We start from the raw sequence: 25,351 nt of genomic DNA on the forward strand, positions 1-25,351 counted from the left end.
TTTTCATCAGGAGTTGCTATGATGCTATTACACATATGATCACTGAACAATTCCTACTTCCACTGCCATTTAACTGAAATTATTGGATAATACTCTCAGGTATAATTTGGAAACAGAGGGTATTGACCTTCAGGTAAAATAGCTTGTTGAAACATAATTATAATTGACTTAATAAGAACATAATATCAACTATAATAGTGGGATACGTGACAGTTAAAAGGAAAGGCAAAGTTTCAAGAATAATTGTTCTCAATGACCAGTAATATGCTACTGCATATAGAATCTGCATTTTCAGCTAAAAAGAAGAAAGCAGAGAATGACCTAGAAAATAAAGAGAGAGCACTTTCAGAGACACAAGTGAAAATATTTCATGACTGTAACATTTCTGTGTTACATTTTATGAACTACAAATGTGAAAGCAGAATTAGATAAGAACTACCCACTGTGATGCATATATAAGAAGGCCTTCTATCTCATCCAACACCTAAGTGATGCATAGAGTATGAAAGAGTAAAATTTTGCAATGCTAATTTATAGTTCCATTCATTAAACCAGTTTTAATGATTCTGGCATAGAGAGAGGATATCAGGTGAAGATGATAATACACTGAAATTTCTTACCAGAGGCTCATTGCTATCCTGTGTAATGAATCCAGCATTGTTTTGCAAAACCCACAGTGTCAGCTCATTGGTGCATACCAGCTTGCTCCACAGTGTAAGGCTTCGGCACAGAACACAATCTCAAACGCGAGAAAATCTGACAAACTTGAAGTCAAACCAACACACACAAAATTCTGGAATAACTTAGCAGGCCAGGCAGCATCTATGGAAAAGAGTAAACAGTTGATGTTTCAGGCTAAGACCCTTCATCAGGATGTTTCCCAGAAAACAATTTCAGTGTTGGAATGAAATAAGCCCTTCTGATGAATTAACTGATAAGCCCAATGACTACCTTCAATCTAACAATTAAAAACCAATCAAAAATTTAAAGCTATGTTTGAAACCCTCAAAGGTCACCTAAGAACCTTAAATTAATAACCTTATAACCATATAACCATATAACAATTACGGCATGGAAACAGGCCATCTCGGCCCTTCTAGTCCGTGCCAAACTCTTACTCTCACCTAATCCTACCGACCTGCACTCAGCCCATAACCCTCCATTCCTTTCCTGTCCATATAGCTGTCCAATTTAACTTTAAACGACAACATCGAACCTGCCTCAAACACTTCTGCTGGAAGCTCGTTCCACACAGCTACCACTCTCTGAGTAAAGAAGTTCCCCCTCGTGTTACCCCTAAACTTTTGCCCTTCAACTCTCAACTCATGTCCTCTTGTTTGAATCTCCCCCACTCTCAATGGAAAAAGCCTATCCACGTTAACTCTATCTAACCCCCTCATAATTTTAAATACCTCTATCAAGTCCCCCTTCAACCTTCTACGTTCCAGAGAATAAAGACCCAACTTGTTCAACCTTTCTCTGTAACTTAGGTGATGAAACCCAGGTAACATTCTAGTAAATCTTCTCTGTACTCCCTCTATTTTGTTGACATCTTTCCTATAATTCGGTGACCAAAACTGTACACAATACTCCAAATTTGGCCTCACCAATGCCTTGTACAATTTCAACATTACATCCCAACTCCTATACTCAATGCTCTGATTTATAAAGGCCAGCATACCAAAAGCTTTCTTCACCACCCTATCCACAAGAGATTCCACGGGAACTATGCACCATTATTCCTAGATCTCTCTGTTCTACTGCATTCTTCAATGCCCTACCATTTACCATGTATGTCCTATTTTGATTAGTCCTACCAAAATGTAGCACCTCACATTTATCAGCATTAAACTCCATCTGCCATCTTTTAACCCACTCTTCTAACTGGCCTAAATCTCTCTGCAAGCTTTGAAAACCTACTTCATTATCCACAACTCCACCTATCTTAGTATCATCTGCATACTTACTCATCCAATTTACCACCCCATCATCCAGATCATTAATGTATATGACAAACAACATTGGACCCAGTCCAGATCCCTGAGGGACTCCACTAGTCACCGGCCTCCAGTATGACAAACCGTTATCCACCACCACTCTCTGGCATCTCCCATCCAGCCACTGCTGAATCCATTTTACTACTTCAATATTAATACCTAACGATTGAACCTTCCTAACCAACCTTCCCTGTGGAACCTTGTCAAAGGCCTTAATAACATTTAACAACAAATTCAAAAGTGTATATTTCAAATTAATACGATCCCCACTCCCAACTGCGTGACACAGCTGTCCAAATTTCCACCACTATGTCCGCTCCTTGGTTGGCTGCTTCATCTGGGGCAATGAGTATAGAAGATAGAGCAGTATAACACTGTTTCTCTGGCCCACAATATCTCTGCTTAACATGCTGCTAATATAAATAAATCTCACAGACTGCATACAATTATTATTGCTCCATTCCATGCCCGTAGTTGTCCCTTTCTATGTGCCACTAGAATGCTGCTATTGTGTCTGCTTTCACCACCTCACCAACAGCACATTTGCAAACTCCTACCACTCTGTCCAAATTTTTAAAAATGTCTCAGTTATCTCCTTTCAAACTTTCATCCTTACACTTTAAAGTTATGCCTTCCACTATTTCCAAACTGGGGAAAAGACTCTGACTATGTATCCTCTTTTTGCCTCATACAATATTACATACTTCTATAAGGTTGCCCATCTACCTCCGATTGTGCACAGAAAACAATTCAAGTTTGTGCAACTTCTTCATATAACTAATACTCTGTAATCGAGGGAATTTCCTGATGAATCACTTCAAGTCCCACTTCAAAGCTTTCACATGTTTCCTGTAATGCAGCAAAGGGAACTCCATATAGTACTTCAAATGTACCTAATCAAAGTTCTATGCACCTGCAAAATTACTTACTGATATTTATACTCCTGGACTAGTGGAGAACTGACCTTTCTCCGAGACTATTGAGCTACTGATCTCTTTCCACCATTGAGGAGCTGGCCTCTCTCTTGAACTATTCGGTAGCTAAATTGAAACAGTAAGTTTGGGGACTTGGCTCTGCATGCCATTTGAGTTGATCATCATTTGAAAGTTAAAATAATAAACTCCAGGATCTTTACAAAATACTATGTCTAGTTGGTGCTAAGCTCATCCATTCTCTAAGACACTGAAGGTAATCTAAGCATTTAAACTATGTCCAGATCTGAATGTTTGCTTTTACTATTGAATATTTTGCATGCTTCCCAATGCATCAAATGGGCCATTCATGCATTGTTTCACACTGAGCTTAGATTCTGCCTCTAAATAATCCTCTTAGTAATGCACCACAAGAATATGCAGGGTACTGGATGAGACGTAAAATTGATTGAAAATGTGTTGTTATCATCATTGTCTTCTTGATGTTCCGCCATTGTCTAGACTCATTGCAATTGAGAAGGGCCAATGCAGGTGATTGCAAAGTGGAGGGTGGGCAGTGTTTTGATGTGTTGTTAACAACAAAAACATCTGCAGCTTCTTAACAATAAGAAGGATGATTGACAAAGATATGAAAGGGAGGATTACACATGAACATATATTTTTTGGGAACTGACTTCCTTCCTGTCCATTTGGGGACCTAATTTCTCTTCAGGGCCATTGAGGAATTAACCTCCCTCTTACACTGCTGGGAGCTAACCGCTTCCCTGGTTTTTTGGAGGATCTGACCTCTCACCTGCTCTGTGCCTCCTGGATTTTTCTCCTGGATTAGCAGGGGCTGACTTCCTTGATGTATCATCTGACAGACCTTCCTGCTGAACACTATCATCTTCATTGGCTTCGGGACATACACTGCTCTGGCTTTCAGCCACTGAAAGTAAGTTAATTGACAGAAGGCCATAGACCTAAAACAATTACTCTGCTTCTCTCGCAACCTGACTTGTCAAGCACATCCAGCATTTTCTGTTCTATTACTGATTACATTTGGCTAGTGCTAGTTTTTGGAGAGTGTTTAATCCAAACTTGGTGGTAACTGGATACTGCCTCATCAGAATACTGGTAAATCTCAGAGAGGTTGTCATCACTGTCCATTGGCAGTTAATGCTTCTGTGCTGACAATACTATGACTCCATAATTTCTGACACAATACTGATCTCAATTCTGAAAGAATCCTCTGGATGACAGACTTTCAGATTCCCGGAACTGAAAATGGAGCAGAGCTAACTGAAAAAAATTCACCTTTCTCACTTCATTGGACCTTTCTTGAGTATATAAATTTAATTATCTGACTTATGAACTGGTCAATACAAATAAACTCTTCTCGGGCTTCCAGTCGGGTTCAGGCTTCACGTAGAACTGTCCTTTTCAATAACAAACTCCACCACCATCATCAGGCGTAATGCCTGGGCATGTCTAGCCTGGTGGTATTTATACCCCTGTAGTCCATCCCTCCTGATTGGATAGTCCTCATCCAATCAGTTTTCTGCTGTCCCACCTTGTTTACATGGGAAACCACTGAAATAGAACGAGAGGAAAAGAATTTGAACAAAGACAAAAGTCTCGCTCTAAGTAAGAACTGGAATTCGATTGTAAACAATGTGGGAGAGCAGAAACCTGAGTGGATCAGGAGGGACCAACTACGGGGGTACAAATACCACCAAACTAGACAGCCCCTGGCATCATCCCTGATTAAGATGGCAGAGTGTGTCATCAAAATGTCAATTATAATTGATAACTGTACCTTGCTGGAACCCTGATAAGAGTTTATTCATCATATACACCGGGAAAGTACTACATACTTATTCAACTGGTCAGTATTTAATAAGGTAATTATTATTCACAAAGAAATCTTTGAATTCAATTATCCAGTTGTTGATTTTCTCCATCACAGTGGATCAGTGCCCGCTTATTAGTTGTCCTGGACAGAGGTCAATTACCTAAATGTCCTAAAGAAAGGCTTGATTCTTTGTAGTTTTGGAAAGAGGCTTCAAAGTAAATTTATTATCAAAGTACATATATGTCACCGTACAGAAACCTGAGATTCATTTTTTTGCAGGGATTCACAGTAAATACAAGAAGCATAATAGAATCAATGAATGGCCACACCCTACAGGGCAGACAACAACCAATGTATAAAACAAAAACAACAAACTGTGCAAATGCAAAAAGAAAGAAAAAAAAATAAATGAACAATAACTATCAAGAACATGAGATGAAGAGTCTTTGAAAGTAAGGCCAGTTCAGTGGGAACCTCGGTGAAAAAGCGAGTGAAACTGCGTGAAGATATCACTATTTAACACCTGTGTAGCACTGGTCTTATCACGTGTGACTAGTCACTGCACTCTTTGAGAAAATCAAATTATCCTAGATGCTAGTAGGCCTTCAGAAGGTTCTAGGTATCGAAAGGAGGCAGTGAATAGAAACCACACACTTCTGGAAATAAGGTTTTGTTTATACAAAAAAAACAGTAAGTACAAAATATTTACATGAGCAAGAACAACTCAAAATCCAAACATTCTGTTTAGGTTCCAAATCTTAGATATCAACAAAAGCCAAATGCCTGTTTAGTTATAATCAGTGCTATTCATTAGAATAACCTTCGTTACTCTGATTTATCTAATTGGATCTAGTGTTATTCCCTATTTAAAAGTTTACAGACTAAACTTTCCTTTTTGCTTATCCCTAGTTAGTTAGAAAACCAAGTATAATTCCAATTCTCAAGTATTATAGTTAACTTCAGCTTCAGTTCCATGCAGTATATCTACAAGTTTAAATTCAAATTCAAAAATTATATATACACAGTTTAACTCCTTTCATGACAATTTTCCAACAACACAACTTTTAAACAAACTAAATCTCATTCAGTAACTAATCAAAGTTTTTGAAAAAAAATCAGTTCTTGCAGAAAATCAAATTTGGATTCTTCGAATGAATATAAACTTATACATCCAACCGTAATAAATCCTCTGCATTATTACACATTTCATTCCTATGCTGGTTCTTCATCTTGAATAGCTCGCTATCTTGTTTCTTCGTTCATTGGAATGAAATATTTTATCATCAACAGAAAGTCAATTCACAAACGTGTACAAAAACTTGACCAAATCCCTTGGTATGATTTTGCAGAACTACATGGTAGGGATTCTGAATCAGAATCAGATTTATTATCACCGGCAAATTTGTTAACTTAGCAGCAGCAGTTCAATGCAATGCATAATCTAGCAGAGAGAGAAAATAATAATAGTAATAAATAAAATAAAACATAATAATAAATAAACAAGTAAATTAATTCCATATATTGAATAGATTTTCTTAAATGTACAAAAACAGAAATACTGTATATTAAAAAAAGTGAGGTGGTGTCCAAAGCTTCAATGTCCATTTGGGAATCGGATGTCAGAGGGGAAGAAGTTGTTCCTGAATCGCTGAGTGTATGCCTTCAGGCTTCTGTATCTCCTACCTGATGGTAACAGTGATAAAAGGGCGTGCCCTGGGTGCTAGAGGTCCTTTACAATGGGCGTTGCCTTTCTGCTGATATTGTCTCGTTAAAGCTGCTGCGTGTTACAGCTGTAGCTTCGATAAATCTTTTATCGTTATTATCACTTCTCCAGGGGTTTCACCCTGAGGGATTCAAGTTAGTACTGTAAAGATACTCACGACTAATTCCACTCTTAACAGTTCATGTCTTCAGCTTCTAATCGTTGCTGTGTTCCTCTTCTTGTCCATCCTGTGTCCAGCACGCCCTAGCCTCGCATAGAATTTTTTTTCCAAATTCTCTTTTCTAAGAAAATCGGTAAGCCTCGTTTTCATCCCTCTGCAGGTAGAAATTTCTGACATTACAACTTTGGCTTTAATTAACCTGGGTTACAAATAACTATTCCTGAACCTGGTGGCATGGGTCCTAAGGTTCCTGTACCTTCTTCCTGATAGCAGCAATGAGAAAAGAGCATGGTTCTGGATGGTGTGGTCCTTGATGATGGATGCTGCTTTCCTACATCAGTGCTCAGTACAGATGTGCTCAATGGTGGGAAGGGCTTTACCTATGATGGACTGTATCCACAACTTTTTGTAGGCTTTTCCATATGAGGGCATTGGTGTTTCCATACCAGGCTGTGGCTCTGTGACTCGGTAGGGAATAGGGAGAAGAGGAGTGCAGTGGTGATAGGGGATTCTATAATTAGATGATCAGAAAGAAAATTCTGTGGACATGAAAGAGACAACTGGATGGTATGTTGTCTTCCTGGTATCAGGGTCAGGGATGTCTCAGATCGGGTCCCCAGTATTCTAAAGAGGAAGGGTGAACAGCCGGAAGTTGTGGTACATAACAATATCAATGACATAGATAGGAAAAGGGAGGAGGTCCTGAAGATATAATATAGAGAGACAGGCAGTAAGCTGAAAAGCAGGGCCTCCTTGTTGGTAATCTCCGGAATGCTGCCTGTGCCATGTGCCAGTGAGATGAAGCAAATGAATATGTGCCTGAGGAATTGGTGCATTAAGCAGGGTTTCATATTTCTAGACCATTGGGATCACTTCTGGTGAAGGTATAACTTGTACAAAAAGAACAGGTTACACCTGAACCCGAGGGGGACCAATATCCTTGTAGACAGGCTTGCTAGATCTGTTGGGAAGGATTTAAACTCATTAGCAGGGGGGTGGGAACTGGAGTGATAGGATTGAGGATTGGGAAGTTGTTGTACAACTAGGTATAGTGTGTAGAGGGTCTGTGAGGAAGGACTGGCAGATGATACAGTAAATTTTCCATCAGTGGGAAGAGTTAAAGTGTAATAGGGGGACCAAAATCAAATAGAATGATGAATACAGGACTGAAGATGTTATATTTCAATGTATAAAGCATACAGAATAAGGTAGATTATCTTGTAGCACAGTTCAAGATTAGCTGGTATGGTGTTGTGAGCATCTCTGAGTCGTGGCTGAAAGAAGATCATAGTTGGTAGCTTATCATCCAAGGCTACACATTGTCTCGAAAGTACAGGCAGGTAGGCAGAAGAGGTTGGGTGGCTGTATTGTTAAAACATGAAATTGAATCCTTGGAAAGAGGTGACTAGGATCGGAATATGCAGAATCCTTGTTGGTAAAGTTAATAAACTGCAAGGGTAAACAGACCCTGATGGAAGTTATATACAGGCTTCTAAACAGTAGCCAGGATGTGGGCTACAAATTACAATAGGAGATTTTAAAAAGGCATGTAAAAGGGAAAATGCTGCAATATTCATAAAGGATTTTAATATGCAAGGAAATGCAGTTGGTGCTGGATCCCAGGAGAGGGAATTTATAGAATGCCTATGAAATGGTTTTTCGAGCAGCTTGTGGTTGAGCCCACTAGGGGATCAGCTATTCTGGATTGGCTGTTTCACAATGAAGCAGAATTGATTAGAAAGCTTAAGGTAAAGGAATCCTTAGGGGCCAGTGATCAGAATATGACAGGATTCACCCTGCAGTTTGAGAAGGAGAAAATATAAGTGAATGTATCAATAGTACAGTGGAGTGAAAGGAATTACAGAGGCATGAGAGAGGAGCTGGCCGAGGTTGATTAGAAGGAGACATGAGCAGGGATGACAGCAGAGCAGCAATGATTGGTGTTTATGGGGAAGAACTATTCTAAAAGGAGGATAAGGCAACCATGCTGACAAGGGACATCAAAGACAGCATAAAAGCAAAAGAGAGGGCATATTATATATCAGATATTAGTGGGAAAAGGGAGGATTGGGAACCATTTAAAAGCCAACAGAAGGTGACTAAAAATGAGAGGAAAGACGAAATATAGGAAACTAGCCAATAATATAAAAGAAGATACAAAAAGTTTTTCAGATTTATAAAAAGTAAAAGAGAGATGAGAGTGGATATCGGACCACTGGAAAATGACACTGGAGAGGTGGTAATGGGGGCAAAGAACATAATAAGTATTCTGTGGGCCAGTCTTCACTGTCAAAGGCACTAACAGAATGCCAAAAATGTGAGTGTGTCAGGGGAAGAATTGAGTGTCATTGTTATAACTAAGGAGAAGGTAAAAAGCCTGAAGGTAGATAAATCAGCTAGACCAGATGGAGTATAGCACAGGGTTCCGAAACAGGTAACTGAAGGGATTGTGGAGGCATTAGTAAAGATCTTTCAAGAATCAGTAGACACCTGAGGGCTGGAAAATTGCAAAAATCATTCCACTCTTTAAAAAGTGAGGAAGGCAGAAGAAAGGAAATTATAGGCCCGTTAGCCTGACGTCAGTGGTTAGAAAGTTATTATTAAGTCTATTATTAAGGATGAGGTTTCGGGGTACTTGGCGGCACATGATAAGATAGGCCAAAGTCAGCATGGTTTTCTAAAGTGGAAATATTGCCAGACAAATCTATTGGAATTCTTGGAAGAAATGCCAGGCAGGAAAGACAAAGTAGAGTAAGCGGATGTAGTTAATTTGGATTTTCAGAAGGCCTTTGATAAGGTACTGCACATGAAGCTATTTAACAAGATAAGTGCCCATGGTATTACAGGAAAAGTACTAGCATGGGTAGAAGATTGGCTGACTGGCAGGAGGTAATAAAATAAGTGGGAATAAAGGGAGCCTTTTCTGATTGGCTGCCGGTGACTAGTGGTGTTCCACAGGGGTCAGAGTTGGGACCACTTCTTTTCACATTGAAAGTCAGTGAATTGGATGAAGGAATTAATGGCTATGCAGCCAGGTTTGTAGACGATACCAAGATATGTGGAATGGCAGGTAATGTTGAAGAAGCAGGGTGCCTGCAGAAAGACTTAGACAGATTAGAAGAATAGGATAAGAAGTGGCAGATGGAATATAATGTATCAAAATGCATGGTCATGCACTTTGGCACAATGAATAAAAGTGTAGACTATTTTCTAAATGGAGAGAAAATTAAAAAATTAGAAGTGAAAAGGGAATAGGGAGTCCTCATACAAGATTCCCTAAAGGTTAACTTTCAGGCTGAGTCAGTGGTGAGGAAGCCAAATGCAATTGTAGAATTTATTTTGAAAGGACTAGAATACAAAAGCAAAGATATAATGTTGATACTTTATAAAGCACTGGTGACGCCTCAGTTGGTGTATTGTAAGCAGTTTTGGGCCCCTTATTTAAGAAAGGATGTGCTGAAATTGGAGAGGGTTCAAAGGACATTCACCAAAATGATTCCAGATTTGAAAGGCTTGACACGTGAGGACAGTTTGGTGGCTCTGGGCCTCTACTCACCAGAATTCAGAAAAATGAGGGGTGACCTCATTGAAATCTACCAAATATTGAAAGGCCTCAATAGAGTAGATGTAGAGAGGATCTTTTCTATGGTGGGGGAGTTTAAGACCAGAGGACACAGCCTCAGAATAAAATGGAGATGTGAAGCAACTTCTTTAGCCAGTGAGTGGTGAATCTGTGGAATTCATTGCTGCAGGCAGCTGTGGAGAACAAATCATTGGGTATATTTAAGGCAGAGGTTGAGATTTGAGATTGAGATTGTCAAATATGAGGAGTGTTTGATAGCTCTGGGCATGTACACGCTGGAGTTTAGAAGAATGAAGGGGTTCTAATTGCAACAGATAGAATATTGAAAGGTCTGGATTAAGTGGATATGGAAAGAATATTTCCAGTGGTGATGGAGTCTGCGGCCAGTGGACACAGACTCAGAATTGAGAAACGTCCATTTAGAACTGACAAGAGGAAATTGTCTTTAGCCAGAGGGCGGTGAATCTGTGGAACTTATTGTCACAGACAGTTGTGCAGGCCAAATCATTGGGTACATTTAAATCAGAGGTTTGTTTGGTTCTTCATTAATCAGCAACCCAGAGGTAATGAGGAGAAAGCAGGAGAATGGGGTTGAGAGGGATAATATATCAGACGTAATAGAATGGTGGAGCAGACTCAATGGGTTAAATGGCTAATTCTGCTCCTATATCTTATGGTCTTATGAATTTAAATTGGCTGACTCTCTCTACCTCTCATCCCCCCAATAAGTTCAGGATCAGGGATCTCTGGTTTCCCCCTCCTGAAGTCAATAACCATCTCCTTGATCTTGCTGCCATAGAATGAAAGGTTCTTTTTGTGACACCACTCAGCCAGATTTTCAATCTCAAAAGGCTTGGACAGTATTGATGTGTGTTCCAGTCGGGTCAATTTCCAGAGCTACATTGCAGTTGTGGTCAGATGGATCATCTTGACTTTGACACAGAAGTTAGGTTAATGGAAAATAACTTCATCGTGGGAAACTAAGAGTCTGTATCTTGGAGCCTGCAGGAACATTCTCACACTTTGCAATAATACACATATGGTCTATAATTACAGTCTTAAAATAGCCATTTTTGGCCCCAGTTTGTATTCTAAAGGAGCCTACCACTTGTTTTGAACCTGTGCTCATTAGTCCCTTTAGTAGACACAAGGTGTGCAGAAAGATGCAACAACAAAAATGAGACGGGGGGACCTATATCATCTTCCAGTGCAGGAATTTATCTTCCCATGTGCCTTAGTAAGAAGCCTCAAATTGTCCGAAATGATAAAACTCTCATCATGGTCCCTGGAAATTAAAAAATAAAAAAGGGTGCTTCACTCAGAATTGCAAAATTATTTCCCAGTATCCTGGGGAAAATGAGCTGTTAGAGTTTCCTTCCAAGCAAGATGTGTTTCTTGAGAGTGTGGCTGTGAATTTTACAGATATGCATAGATATTTCTAAATAAGCAATCTAGCACATCATTTGAACCTATGCTTTCAGCATCACACACCTTTCCATTTTCTCACTTCTTTTCTTACAGGTATTTATTCATGAAAAAATATTATTCCATTGTGACAGGGAATGTTTCACCACAATCATTTTTATTTTATAAGAGCAGAATTAGATCATTTGGCCCATTGACTCTGCTCCGTCATTTCATCAAGGCTGATCCAATTTTCCTCTCAGCCCCACTCTCCTGCCTTCTTCCCATATTCTTTCATGCCCTACCCAATCAAGAATCTATCAACCTCTGCATTAAATATACATAAAGACTTGGCCTCCACAGCTGCCTGTGGCAACAAATATCCCACAGATTCATCACTCTCTGGCTAAAGAAATTCCTCCTCATCTCCATTCTAAAAGGATGCATCCTATTTTGAGGAGCTGTCCTTTGGACTTAGACATTCCCACCATAGGAAATATCCCCTCCACATCCACTGTATAAAAGCTTTTCACCATTCGATAGGTTTCAATTAGGACACCCTCATTCTTCTAAATTCCAATAAATATAGGCACAGAGCCATAAAACACTCTTCATATGACAAGTTGTTTAAACCTGGAATCATTTTCATGAAACTCCTTTGAACCCTCTCCAGTTTCAAAATATCCTTTCTAGGATAAGGGGTCCAAAACTGCTCACAATGCTCCAAGTGAGGCCTCACCAATGCTTTAAAAAGTCTCAATGTTACATCCTTGCTTTTATATTCTGGTCCTCTTGAAATGAATGCTAACATCACATTTGCCTTCCTCACCACAGACTCAAACTTCAAAGTAACCTTTATAAACTCCTACACAAGGGCTCCCAAATCCCTTTGCACCTCAGATTTTTGTATTTTCTCTCCAATTAGAAAATAGTCCACTCTTTCAGTTCTTCTACCAATGTGCATGACCATACACTTCCCGACACTATATTCCATCTGCCGCTTATTTGCCCATTTTCCTAATCTGTCTAAGTCCTTCTGTAGCTTCCTTATTTCCTCAAAACTACCTGCCTCTCCACCTATCTTCATATAGTCTGCAAACATTATAACAAAGCCATTAATTCCATCATCCAAAAAGATTCGATCCCAACACAGGCCCTTGTGAAACAAAACTAGTCACCAGTAGCCAACCACGAAAGTTTCCCTTTCTTCCCACTCTTTGCCTCCTGCCAATCAACCACCGCTTTATCCATGTTAGAATCTATCTTGCAATCCAATTGGTTCGTAGCTTGTTAAGCGGCCTCATGTGTGGCACCTTGTCAAAGGCCTTCTGAAAATCCAAGTACACAACATCAAATTATTTTCTTTTGTCTATCATGTTTGTTATTTCTTCAAATAATTCCAACTGATTTGTCAGACAAGATTTTCCCTTGAGGAAACCATCCACGCCCACTTTATCATATGCCTCCAAGTACCCCAAACCCCATCCTTAACAATCAACTCCAACATTTTCCTAACCACTGAGGTCAAACTAACTGGGCCGTAACTTCCTTTCTTCTGCCTCTCTCCCTTCTTGAAAAGTAGAGTGACACTTGCAATTTTCCAGTCTTTCAGGACCATTCCACAATCTAGTGATTCCTGAAAGATCATTGCTAATACCTCCACAATCTCTTCAGCCACCTCGTTCAGAAACCTGGGGTGTACACCATCTGGTCCAAGTGACTGATCTACCTTCAGACCTTTCAGTTCCCAAGAACTTTCTCTCTAATAATGGTAACTTCACACACTTCATGATTCCTGACACCTGGAACTTTCACCATACTGCTAGAGTCTTCCATACTGGAGACTAATGCAAATAGTTATACAGTTCATCCCCCATTTCCTTGTCCATCATTTCTACCTCTCCAGCATCATTTTCCAGTAGACTGCTATCCACTTTTGTCTCTGTTTTACACTTTATGCATCTGAAGAACCTTTGGGTATCCCCTTTAGTACTATTGGCTAGCTTACTTTTGAATTCCATCTTTACCTTCTTAATAACTTTTTTAGTTGCCATCTTTTGGTATTTAAAAGCTTCCCAATCCCCTAACCTCCCACTAATGATTGCTCTATTATATGCCCTCTCTTTGGCTTTTATGTTGGCTTTAACTCCACGTGGCTCAGGCAGGAATCCAGAGGTTACTACCATGGAGGTCCTGTTTCTCAGCTTTCTACCTAGCTCCATAAAATCTCTCTTCAGGACCTCCTCTCCTTGTCTACCTATGTATGTGGTGCCAACATGTACCCAGAATTCTGGCTGCTTGTCCTTGACGTTGAGAATACCATGGCCATGATCTGACATATCCCTTATCCTGGCACCTGGGAGGCAACATACCATCTAGGTGTCTCTCTCTCTATTGCACCCATAGAACCTTGTCTCTGTTCCTCTGATTAAGGAATCTGCTATCAATACTGCAGTCCTCTTCACATCTCTGCTGTTCTGAGCCACTGCTCCAGACTCAGTGCCAGAGATCTGGTCACTGTGGCTCCCGCCCGGTAGGTAGTCCCCCCTCAATAGTATCTAAAGTTATATTACTGTGTGGAATGGCCATAGGTGTACTCTGCATTGGCTGTACCTTTCCCTCCTTCTCCTGACAGTCACCCAGTTACCTTTCTCCTGGAAGATAAGAGTAAACATCTCCCCATAGCTTCCATCTGTCATCTCCTCATTATAAAGGAACTAGCTGAGGAGAATGCTAGTAGGAAAGGATTTCTTTTGGTATTGGACTGAAAACACAAAGGCATTTTGATGTAGTTTTATTGCAACTGTCAAATTCCTATGCATCTTCCGTATCATAAATTGAACGTAAATCTGATGTGGACCTGTACAACACAATCCAAACAGGTGCATTTGAAGGATCAATCTAAATGTGAAATTTAAATTAATTATAAGATTAATTGAATCAAGAAGTTGATGAATTTCTCTTGGATTATGGCTCATAAAGAGTTTGGTCTCAAATTGATAATGCATCACTTAATAAGCTGGTGCAATAGTGGGGAACTATTGAAAGATACTTGTACAAGAATGAGCGGTAAAAAAAGATGTCAGTCTGTCAATGAAGAAAGTGACTGTCCAGGAAATCAGGAGTATGAACAACATCTCAGAAGTATGAACAATATTTCAGAAAGCATTTTAATGACTTAATCAGGTCAGGGAAGTGGTAATTATGAGCATTCACCTATTTCATGTCTTGCAAATCATTGATCATTGTCTTGATTAGTCTCATATCTGCTTATCATGTTAGAACTCTAGAAAGGCTCCTGAGCCCTTCTTCACAATTCCCTATTGCCATCACCTTGAAACTGAATGCATCATGAAAACTACTCCTTGATAGTCCCCTCAGCTGAAATGCCACGTTCACTGGGTGAACAGATACTGTTGATGAGAATATGATTTACCACCACCCCCCCCCCGCACACACACACACACACACACACACACACACACACACACACACACACACACCTTTCCCTCGCTTAGTTCTTCACATCACAAAATAAGCTATTTTCTACAAATTTACCACTTGGCGAGGCAGAAAAGGGGAAAAAAAACTAATAACTTCCACCTTCTTGGCAACAGAGCGGTAGAGTATAAAGTCAATTCAATTCATTTCAAACTATCTGATATTAGAATTAAATACCTACATTAACCATTTCTATAGGGTTCTGAGAAAATATCAAAATATATATTTTTTTGTGGAAGGGCATAAAGAGTTGATGTTTCAGGTTGAGAACAATTATCAGGACCCCGATGAAGGGTCTCAGCCCGAAACATCGACTCTTTATTTCTCTCCATAGATACTGCCTGACGTACTGAGTTCCTCCAGAACTTTTTGTGTGTTAATCTGGATCTCCAGCATCTGCAGAATCTCTTTGATTATCTTTTTTTTTAACTCTCGTCTCCCTATTCTGCAAAAACACCGTAAGATTGAAATAAAATCAAAATGGGCAGAAGTCAAGTTCAGTCACTTTTTATTATCTTTTCGACCATAACTGCTGGTACTGTACACAGTAAAAATGAGACAATGTTTTTCAGGACCATGGTGCTACATGAACAATACAAAAACTAGACTGAACTATGTAAAAACAACACTAGACCTCAGACCTACCCAGGACTGCATAAAGTGCACAAAACAGTATAGGCATTACAATAAATAATAAACAAGACAATAGGCACAGTAGAGGGCAGTAGGTTGGTGTCAGTCCAGGCTCTGGGTATTGAGGAGTCTGATGACTTGGGGGAAGAAACTGTTACATAGTCTGGTCGTGAGAGCCCGAATACTTCGGTGCCTTTTGCCAGATGGCAGGAGGGAGAAGAGTTTGTGTGAGGGGTGTGTGGGGTCCTTCATAATGCTGTTGGCTTTACGGGTGCAGCATGTGGTGTAAATGTCTCTAATGGCGGGTAGAGAGACCCCGATGATCTTCTCAGCTGACCTCACTCTCCGCTGCAGGGTCTTGCGAGATGGTGCAATTACCGAACCAGGCCATGATGCAGCTGCTCAGGATGCTCTCAATACAACCTCTGTAGGATGTGGTGAGGATGGGGGTGGGAGATGGACTTTCCTCAGCCTTTGTAGAAAGTAGAGACTCTGCTGGGCTTTCTTTGCTATGGAGCTGGTGTTGAAGGACCAGGTGAGATTCTCTGCCAGGTGAAAACCAAGGAATTTGGTGCTCTTAACGATCTCTACTCAAAAAAGAAAGCTAGATTAAAGATGTGTTTGTGTATCCTTTCAAAAATAGATTAATACTTTTGAACTATTCTTTTACCATGAAACAATTGCAGTGAATTCATAATTATAACCTGTGGATATTTCGATTGTGTTATGTGTCTGCTCAAAAGAAACTGAATATTTTATGGCCAGTACATCTCCTTGGGAATATACACATTTTTGGGGGTTTTGAAGCAGTAAGAAATGCCACATTATTTTCAATTAATTACAGATATCCTTTGTATTTTATTTTCCTAGCTAACTTCAACTCTTGTATTTGTTTTTTTTTTGTTTAAAGAAAGATAAGTACCCCACCTATTGGAGAGTATTATTTTTGTTCCCCGGTACAGCTCAGGATTTATTCAAATTATCTATTATTCCACCAATGTTTTCTCTCTGAATTTGCTGTAAAATAATCAATTCCCTGGAGGTTTCAAATTTAAACCAAAGTCTCCAATTATCTTATATCTTTCAGAAACAAAGCAAATAAATAATCTAAATAAAAATATGGAACAACAATCCAGTGTGGAGATTTTTGTTTTATAAATAATCCTAAATGTGATAAAGAGCTTGCGTTTGGTTAGTTACTGAATGTGGAGTGCAGCAAGAAACTATTGCTGTAAGGATACAAACAAGAGGAAATCTGCAGATGCTGAAATTCAAAGCAACACACACAGACTGCTGGAGGAACTCAGCAGGCCAGGCAGCATCTATGGAAAAAAGTACATACACCCTATCCTCGTTATATGTGAGGGATACGTTCCTCGAAATTGTCACATAATGTGAAATCACATAATGTGAGTAATTATTTAAATGGAGAAAATAGGGATGCGTTCCAGAGGGCTTCCTAAATATGTTTTATCTGTAACTTATTCACATTTTTATACCAATACGACACAAAAGCAGTACTACAAGACAACATTTGTATTATATTTAATCAATTTAAGGTAATATTCAACATAATAAATCATAGAAAGTTAACAGTACTCACCAATAGTGGTGGGTGTGTTCACTCCAGGAGATGAGTGGTTGTTGTGGTGTCGCGCAGCTTTACATGGTTGAGGTGGATGGTTGTGTGTCGTCAGGATCTTCAAGGACAGCAAGGGGTGAAGGAAGACTCACAGAACTCTCAGTACTGCAGGCAGCAGAAGATGACACTAGTTTAAAGAAAGTGGTGAGGGTTGTTTGCTTGGTAGCATTTTGTTTTTCAGCATAAATTTGCTTGTAAGGGAAAAGGCTTGATGGCAGGGAACGACTGAAATGCTGACTCCTTTCTAAACTTCGGTCCATGTCCATTGCCATTTATGCCAAGTGTTCCGCAACCTTAAAAAATTCTGCCAGTTGCTTCACCATAAAATCCTTCACCTGCAACTCGACACTTTCTTCTTCATCATTATCACCTTCAGTCTGAGTTAAACGCAGAAGGTCATCCATACTTAATTCTTCATCATGAGAATCCACCGGTTCTACCACGTCAGCAGTCTCGGGATCTGAGAATCTTTCCCCACCAATTTTACGGCTCAGGGCCACACAGTCCTGGACAGCTGCAGTGAAGGCAGGAAACCCCTTGAGGGTGTGCACACACTCCGCCCAAATTGATTTTCACACTCCATTGAGAGTGGAAGACCTGACCTCTTTCCAGATTCATCAATGTTGCTGATGGCACGTCTGATGTTGAAGGACTTCCACCATTCCCTCCCCATTGGTAAGCTCCCGGGATTTTCAAGATCGTCTGTTGCTTGCAGCATCTGAGAGGTAGTTCGCCGTAAAAAATACGCCTTGAATGTGGATATCACACCTTGGTTGAGTGGTTAAATCAGCGATGTTGTGTTAGGTGGCAGGAAACGCACTGTTATGTTAGGATGAACGCTGTCCAAATGTTTAGGATGGGCTGGCGCACTACAAGCACCAAAGGAACTTTAAAGGCAAGATTCTGTTCCTGGCAGTAGTGTTCAGCCTCAACAGCAAAGTGATTAGCAAACCAATCTTCAAAGATTTGACCAGTGACCCATGCTTTCTTGTTAGCTGCCCAGAGGACTGGAAGCATATTCTTACTCAAACCCTTAAGAGCAGGGGGGTTTAGTGAATGGTAAACTAAGAGAGGCTTCATCTTACAGTCTCCTTCAGCAAAGTCAATCTATCCTTTGCTGCCTTGAAACCTGACGCAGTTTTTTCATCCTTACTTATGTACGTGCATTTCGGCATACACTTCCAAAAAAGCCCGGTCTCATCTGCATTAAACACCTGCTTTGGTGTGATGCCTAACTCAGCTATCAAAGCTTGCAACTGCACAGGGTAGAGTTCAGCAGCTTCGTGGTCCGCACTGGCTTGCTCACCATGCGCAGCTAAGTTGTGAAGCCTGTGACAATTAACAAACTTAGAAAACCATCCCCTACTTGCATTAAAGCTAACAATATCACTTGACACTTCCTCATTAGCCTCTGAACAAAGGCGACCATAAATTTTCAAAGCTTTCATACGAAGATGATCGAACTAAGTGTTGTTTTTTTCTTTGTTTCATGCTCAATGTGCGAACTCAACATTTTCTCCATTTTTGTCATAATTGGGTTACGCAGTTTGGTAACAATCTTTGAAGACACTTGTGATGAATCAATCACTGCACTTTTTGTTTTCTCTGCATTTTTCTTTATGTTTCTGATTGTGGACTCACTCAGGTCGAAGTAGCATCCCAGAGTTGTGTTACCATCACCCAACGCCGCCCTGTTTATAATTTCCAACTTTTTTTCAAGTGTTAAAGCAGTTCCCTGCCGCTTGGCTGATGGCCCAGAACTTGACATCGGACGCTTAGGAGGCATAGTTAAATACTTCAGGCACAAAATCAGTGCACCGTAGGTAAAAACAACAAAAATTTAAGAGTGCAAGATCGCACATCCACACATTGCCAAAACCAATGCAAGACTGGCGGGAGTGAGACTGTGAGGCATGTGCACATGACTTGTATTGGTGGGAAAGCAGTGCTCCTCATCCCAACAGTGAGACTGTCAGGCGTGCGCACCTGACTTGTATTGGCAGGAAAGCAGTGCTCCTTGCATAACTGTGAGTTTTGGATGCATATAATGGGACATTGGTAGAAATACGTTCCTCGCATAACTGTGAATCTGCATTGTCTGAAGATGCATATAATGAAGATAGGGTGTATTCTCCTCCCAGCTCCCTTTTTACCATAGATGCTGCCCGGCCTGCTGAGCTCCTCTAGCATTTTGTGTGTGTTGCTGTCAGAATATGATGCACAGAAATGGTGGACCATTCAAGTAAAGCATAGTTTCAGTTGTAATTGTTAACAAAGTAAATATTTTTCCATTAATTCTTGAATAGATCATTACTGAAGATGTTGCTTTGCCTTTAGAGTGAGAGGGTTGAAGGTCAGTTCAGATCAACCTGAAATAAATATTTGAACTGAAGATATCTAGTTAATCCAATATTTTGTTATGTCATGTTATTTCTTGAAGCAGAAATAACAAATTTTAACTTGTGGCTATAAAGCACACACTATATGACCCTATAAAGGAAATATAGAATGCAATGATGCAAAAGTAAGATACCTTTCAGGACACTATTTTGAAAAATATGTGTTTGTGATTTTGATCAGTTTTTGCTTTTTTTATCCTTGTCATGTAACAGAATAACTCCTAGATGAACATTAGTTCATTATCATGATTAAATAATAGCCTGTCACCTGTATCTGGTTCCCACTGTGACATTGATTTGCTGTGACAGTGGAACGTAAAATAAATCAGCTGTAAAGAAATAAAAATGTAACTGTGCACAGTCATTGTTGCTCTTGCTTCCAAGGTCCTATATCTGTAAGGTAGTTAATGCCCAGCTTTCTGAGTCTCTTTACTCCCCTGGCACTCATCTCCAGACCCCAGAACCACATGAAAAAAATCATTCATTCTATCAAGTGTGTACTGTTTCGATGCACAGCGAATGCAGTTTGTCATGTTCTCCACCCATCTCCCTATAATCTCGTTAGATTCTGGACTAGTTCCTGAGGATTGGAGGGTGGCTAATGTAACCCCACTTTTTAAAAAAGGAGGGAGAGAGAAACCGGGGAATTATAGGCCGGTTAGCCTAACGTCGGTGGTGGGGAAACTGCTGGAGTCAGTTATCAAGGATGTGATAACAGCACATTTGGAAAGCGGTGAAATGATCGGACAAAGTCAGCATGGATTTGTGAAAGGAAAATCATGTCTGACGAATCTCATAGAATTTTTTGAGGATGTAACTAGTAGAGTGGATAGGGGAGAACCAGTGGATGTGGTATATTTGGATTTTCAAAAGGCTTTTGACAAGGTCCCACATAGGAGATTAGTGTGCAAACTTAAAGCACACGGTATTGGGGGTAAGGTATTGGTGTGGGTGGAGAATTGGTTAGCAGACAGGAAGCAAAGAGTGGGAATAAACGGGACCTTTTCAGAATGGCAGGCGGTGACTAGTGGGGTACCGCAAGGCTCAGTGCTGGGACCCCAGTTGTTTACAATATATATTAATGACTTGGATGAGGGAATTAAATGCAGCATCTCCAAGTTTGCGGATGACACGAAGCTGGGTGGCAGTGTTAGCAGTGAGGAGGATGCTAAGAGGATGCAGGGTGACTTGGATAGGTTGGGTGAGTGGGCAAACTCATGGCAGATGCAATTTAATGTGGATAAATGTGAAATTATCCACTTTGGTGGCAAAAATAGGAAAACAGATTATTATCTGAATGGTGGCCGATTAGGAAAAGGGGAGGTGCAACGAGACCTGGGTGTCATTATACACCAGTCATTGAAAGTGGGCATGCAGGTACAGCAGGCGGTGAAAAAGGCGAACGGTATGCTGGCATTTATAGCGAGAGGATTCGAGTACAGGAGCAGGGAGGTACTACTGCAGTTGTACAAGGCCTTGGTGAGACCACACCTGGAGTATTGTGTGCAGTTTTGGTCCCCTAATCTGAGGAAAGACATCTTTGCCATAGAGGGAGTACAAAGAAGGTTCACCAGATTGATTCCTGGGATGGCAGGTCTTTCATATGAAGAAAGACTGGATGAACTGGGCTTGTACTCGTTGGAATTTAGAAGATTGAGGGGGGATCTGATTGAAACGTATAAGATCCTAAAGGGATTGGACAGGCTAGATGCAGGAAGATTGTTCCCGATGTTGGGGAGGTCTAGAACGAGGGGTCACAGTTTGAGGATAGAGGGGAAGCCTTTTAGGACCGAGGTTAGGAAAAACTTCTTCACACAGAGAGTGGTGAATCTGTGGAATTCTCTGCCACAGCAAACTGTTGAGGCCAGTTCATTAGCTATGTTTAAAAGGAAGTTAGATATGGCCCTTGTGGCTTCAGGGGTCAGGGGGTATGGAGGGAAGGCTGGGTTCTGAGTTGGATGATCAGCCATGATCATAATAAATGGCGGTGCAGGCTCGAAGGGCCGAATGGCCTACTCCTGCACCTATTTTCTATGTTTCTATGTTTCTATAACTATTCAAACTTGTTCTTTCAAATACTAGATATATAACTTCCCTTTTGCATGTTCCAATTGAAACTTCCTCCAGGCAAAGTATTCCAGAAACATAGATTTATTTTTCTGCATGTCAACTTTGGTTCCTTTACCAATCACTTTCATATTTTGGCCTCTTGTTTTGATCTCATTGCCAGTAAGAACTATTCAGGCCTCCAAAGGTGCAGTTCATTTTGTAGAAACATCGCTTCCTATATGTGAACAGTTTTTTTATTTCATTTCCTGCACGGGTCAGTTTTCATTTGATTTGAAGCACCACTGTGCCCAATCCCAAGATTCTGGTTTCATTCTGCAGGCAAGAGTTCACCTCGGGAAAGAATTTAAGGCAGATGAAGGCTTTTGTGGATTTGGGGACAGCAGGTAATTTTCTGGATTTAGAAACCACCTGTCATTTTAACATACCAATGCAAGAGTTGAGCCAGTCTTTTCCCATAGCTGTCTTGGATGGCCGCCCGCTAGGTTCCGGGCAGATCCAGCAACAGACTGTGGAATTACAGATGAGGATAGGGGATCATGTGGAAGGCATTAGTTTCTAAATTATTGACTCTCCACTCATACCCCTGATCCTTAGGTAGCCTTGGCTGTCTCAGCATAACCCATCCATGGGCTAGATGGAGAGGAGAATTATTGTTTGGTCCCTTCGTTGTAAGAGTCTTTGTTTACGGCATGAGGTTCCCAGACTCTCTCATGATGAATGACCTCTAAGGGGAAAGGCTTCAGTGCAAGGGAATCGGACACCTTGTGGAGGCCCAGTAAATTCTTCAAGGGTGGACAAGCCAGTCCTGGTCAATGGGATAGTGCAAGTCCCTAAGTCTAGTCAGAATCCCACAGGAACTAGAGAGGGGGAATCTCTAGTTCAGGAGAGGACCAAGGAGATGCCCAAGCAGTCTGAGAGACTTGCCGCTAAGCTGAAGGGAACCAGCTGCCAAATCTCAAAGAAGGGAAAGTCTCCTTTATGCTGATCCTTGGAGCCTATTCTCAGGGATCGAAGAACTATTTGTAATACCTCACTGCTGGCTACTGACGGAGATTCGGACTCTTATTTGGCCACTGTTTCTATGCATGAACTTTGAACTCAGAAAGAGAACTCTGAAGCCCATTGAATTCATCCCCGTCACTAAAGAAGTCTCAGGAATCTTCCTCAAACGAAGGTCCAGAGGAGATAGCAACGCCAAAACCTGTCGAAATCCCCTCTGTTTACAAGAACTTAGAGGGGGTTTTCAACAAGGGAAAGGTTTCGACTCTTCCACCACACCAACCCTACGACTGCACCATAGACCTGCTGCCCAGTACTTGTCCCCCACAGGGTTAATTGTATGTGCTCTCAGGCCCAGAGAGAAGCACAATGGAAGAGTGTATAAAGGAAGTTCTTGTCATGGACTTCGTACAGCCTTCCAGCTCACCTGTCAGTGCAGGCTTCTTCTTCATACAAATGAAAGCTGGGAGTCTGTGGCCGTACATTGATAACAGAGGATTAAGCACATAATGACCAAGAATCACTACCCCTTTCCTCTTATGAATACAGCTTTCGAGGTGCTCCAAGGGGCAAGGGTATTCACAAAATTAGACCTCTGGAGTGCCTACCATCTGGTCCGTAACAGGGAGGGTGATGAGTGGAAGTTTCATTCAATACACTGACAGGGCACTACAAGTACCAGGTTATACTCTTTGGCCTTGTGAATGCCCCACCCTTTTTCCAAGCCTTTTTAAAATGCTCTGGGATAGTCTCCATAAGTATGACTTCATCTACTTGGATGTAACCCTAGTCTTCTCAACGTCCAAGGAGCAGCACTTCACTTACATCAGGGATATTTTAAAGAGGCTACTAGACCAAGGATTTTATGTCAAGTAGGAGAAATCCGAGTTTCATGTGATGACTGTTTCCTCATCTCTAAAGATAATGTTGAGATGGACCCAACCAAGACTCTGGCAGTCAGAGACAAGCCACCACTATCCAATATTAAACTGGACTAGTGATTCCTGGAACAACACACATCAAAGTTGCTGGTGAACACAGCAGGCCAGGCAGCTCCTCGAGGAAGAGGTACAGTCGATGTTTCAGGCCGAGACCCTTCATCAGGACTAACTGAAGGAAGAGCTAGTAAGAGATTTGAAAGTGAGAGGGGGAGGGGGAGATTCAAAATGATAGGAGAAGACAGGAGGGGGAGGGATGGAGCCGAGAGCTGGACAGGTGATTGGCAAAGGGGATACAAGAGGATCATGGGACAGGAGGTCCGGGAAGAAAGACAAGGCCGGGGGGATCCCAAAGGATAGGCAAGGGGTATATTCAGAGGGACAGAGGGAGAAAAAGGAGAGTGAGAGAAAGAATGTGTGTATAAAAATAAATAACAGATGGGGTACGAGGGGGAGGTGGGGCATTAGCGGAAGTTAGAGAAGTCGATGTTCATGCCATCAGGTTGGAGGCTACCCAGACGGAATATAAGGTGTTGTTCCTCCAACCTGAGTGTGACTTCATCTTTACAGTAGAGGAGGCCGTGGATAGACATGTCAGAATGGGAATGGGATGTGGAATTAAAATGTGTGGCCACTGGGAGATCCTGCTTTCTCTGGTGGACAATCAAAGTTGCTGGTGAACGCAGCAGGCCAGGCAGCATCTCTAGGAAGAGGTACAGTCGACGTTTCAATCAAAGTTGCTGGTGAACACAGCAGGCCAGGCAGGTCAAAGTTGCTGGTGAACGCAGTGATTCCTGGTGTTTTCTAACCTCTAAGTGAAGTTTATCAGGAACTTCAGCTCAGTGGCAGCTCAGATCATGGCCCTAACTAAGAAATCTAGGGGCCCTTTTGTCTAGAAACTGAAGTGGAGGCTGCTTTTGCAGAGCATAAACAGCAGTTTACTACAGCTTCCAACTTGGTTTCTCCTAACCCAGACCTTCCCTTCATTGTGGAGGTGGACGCCTTAGACATCGGAGTAACTGCCATCTTATCTCAATGACCACCTTTGGATGGTAAACTACACCCATGTGCATTCTTCTCCAGGTGGCTATCCCTGGCAGAGAGGAACGACGACATCGGGAATTGAAGGCTTCTTGTGTTTAAGTTAGCTTTGGAGGAATGGCATCACTGGCTCTAGGGGGCCAAGAATCATTTTATTGTATGAATAGACTGCAAGAACATGGCCTATATTAAAGAGGCGAAGAGGCTGAATTCTAGGCAGACCAGGTGGTCTTTACTTTTTAACCAGTTTAATTTCATCGTGCCCTGTCGACCGGGGTCTAGGAACCAGAAACCAGATGCCCTGTCCCACCAGTTTGATGAACCAGAATGAGAGGAGCAGCCTACCACCATTTTGCCCCAAGCCAAGGTGGCAGTGCCAATTTGTTGGGAAATTGACATTCTTGTTCACAAGGCCCAAATGCAAAGGGAGATTCCTACGATCAGTCTTCTGGTTGGCTCTTTGTTCCAAGTTCCGTGTGGTCCCTGGTACTGCAA

Source organism: Mobula hypostoma, chromosome 8 (genome assembly GCF_963921235.1).
Source record: "Mobula hypostoma chromosome 8, sMobHyp1.1, whole genome shotgun sequence".
NCBI lineage: Eukaryota > Metazoa > Chordata > Chondrichthyes > Myliobatiformes > Myliobatidae > Mobula > Mobula hypostoma.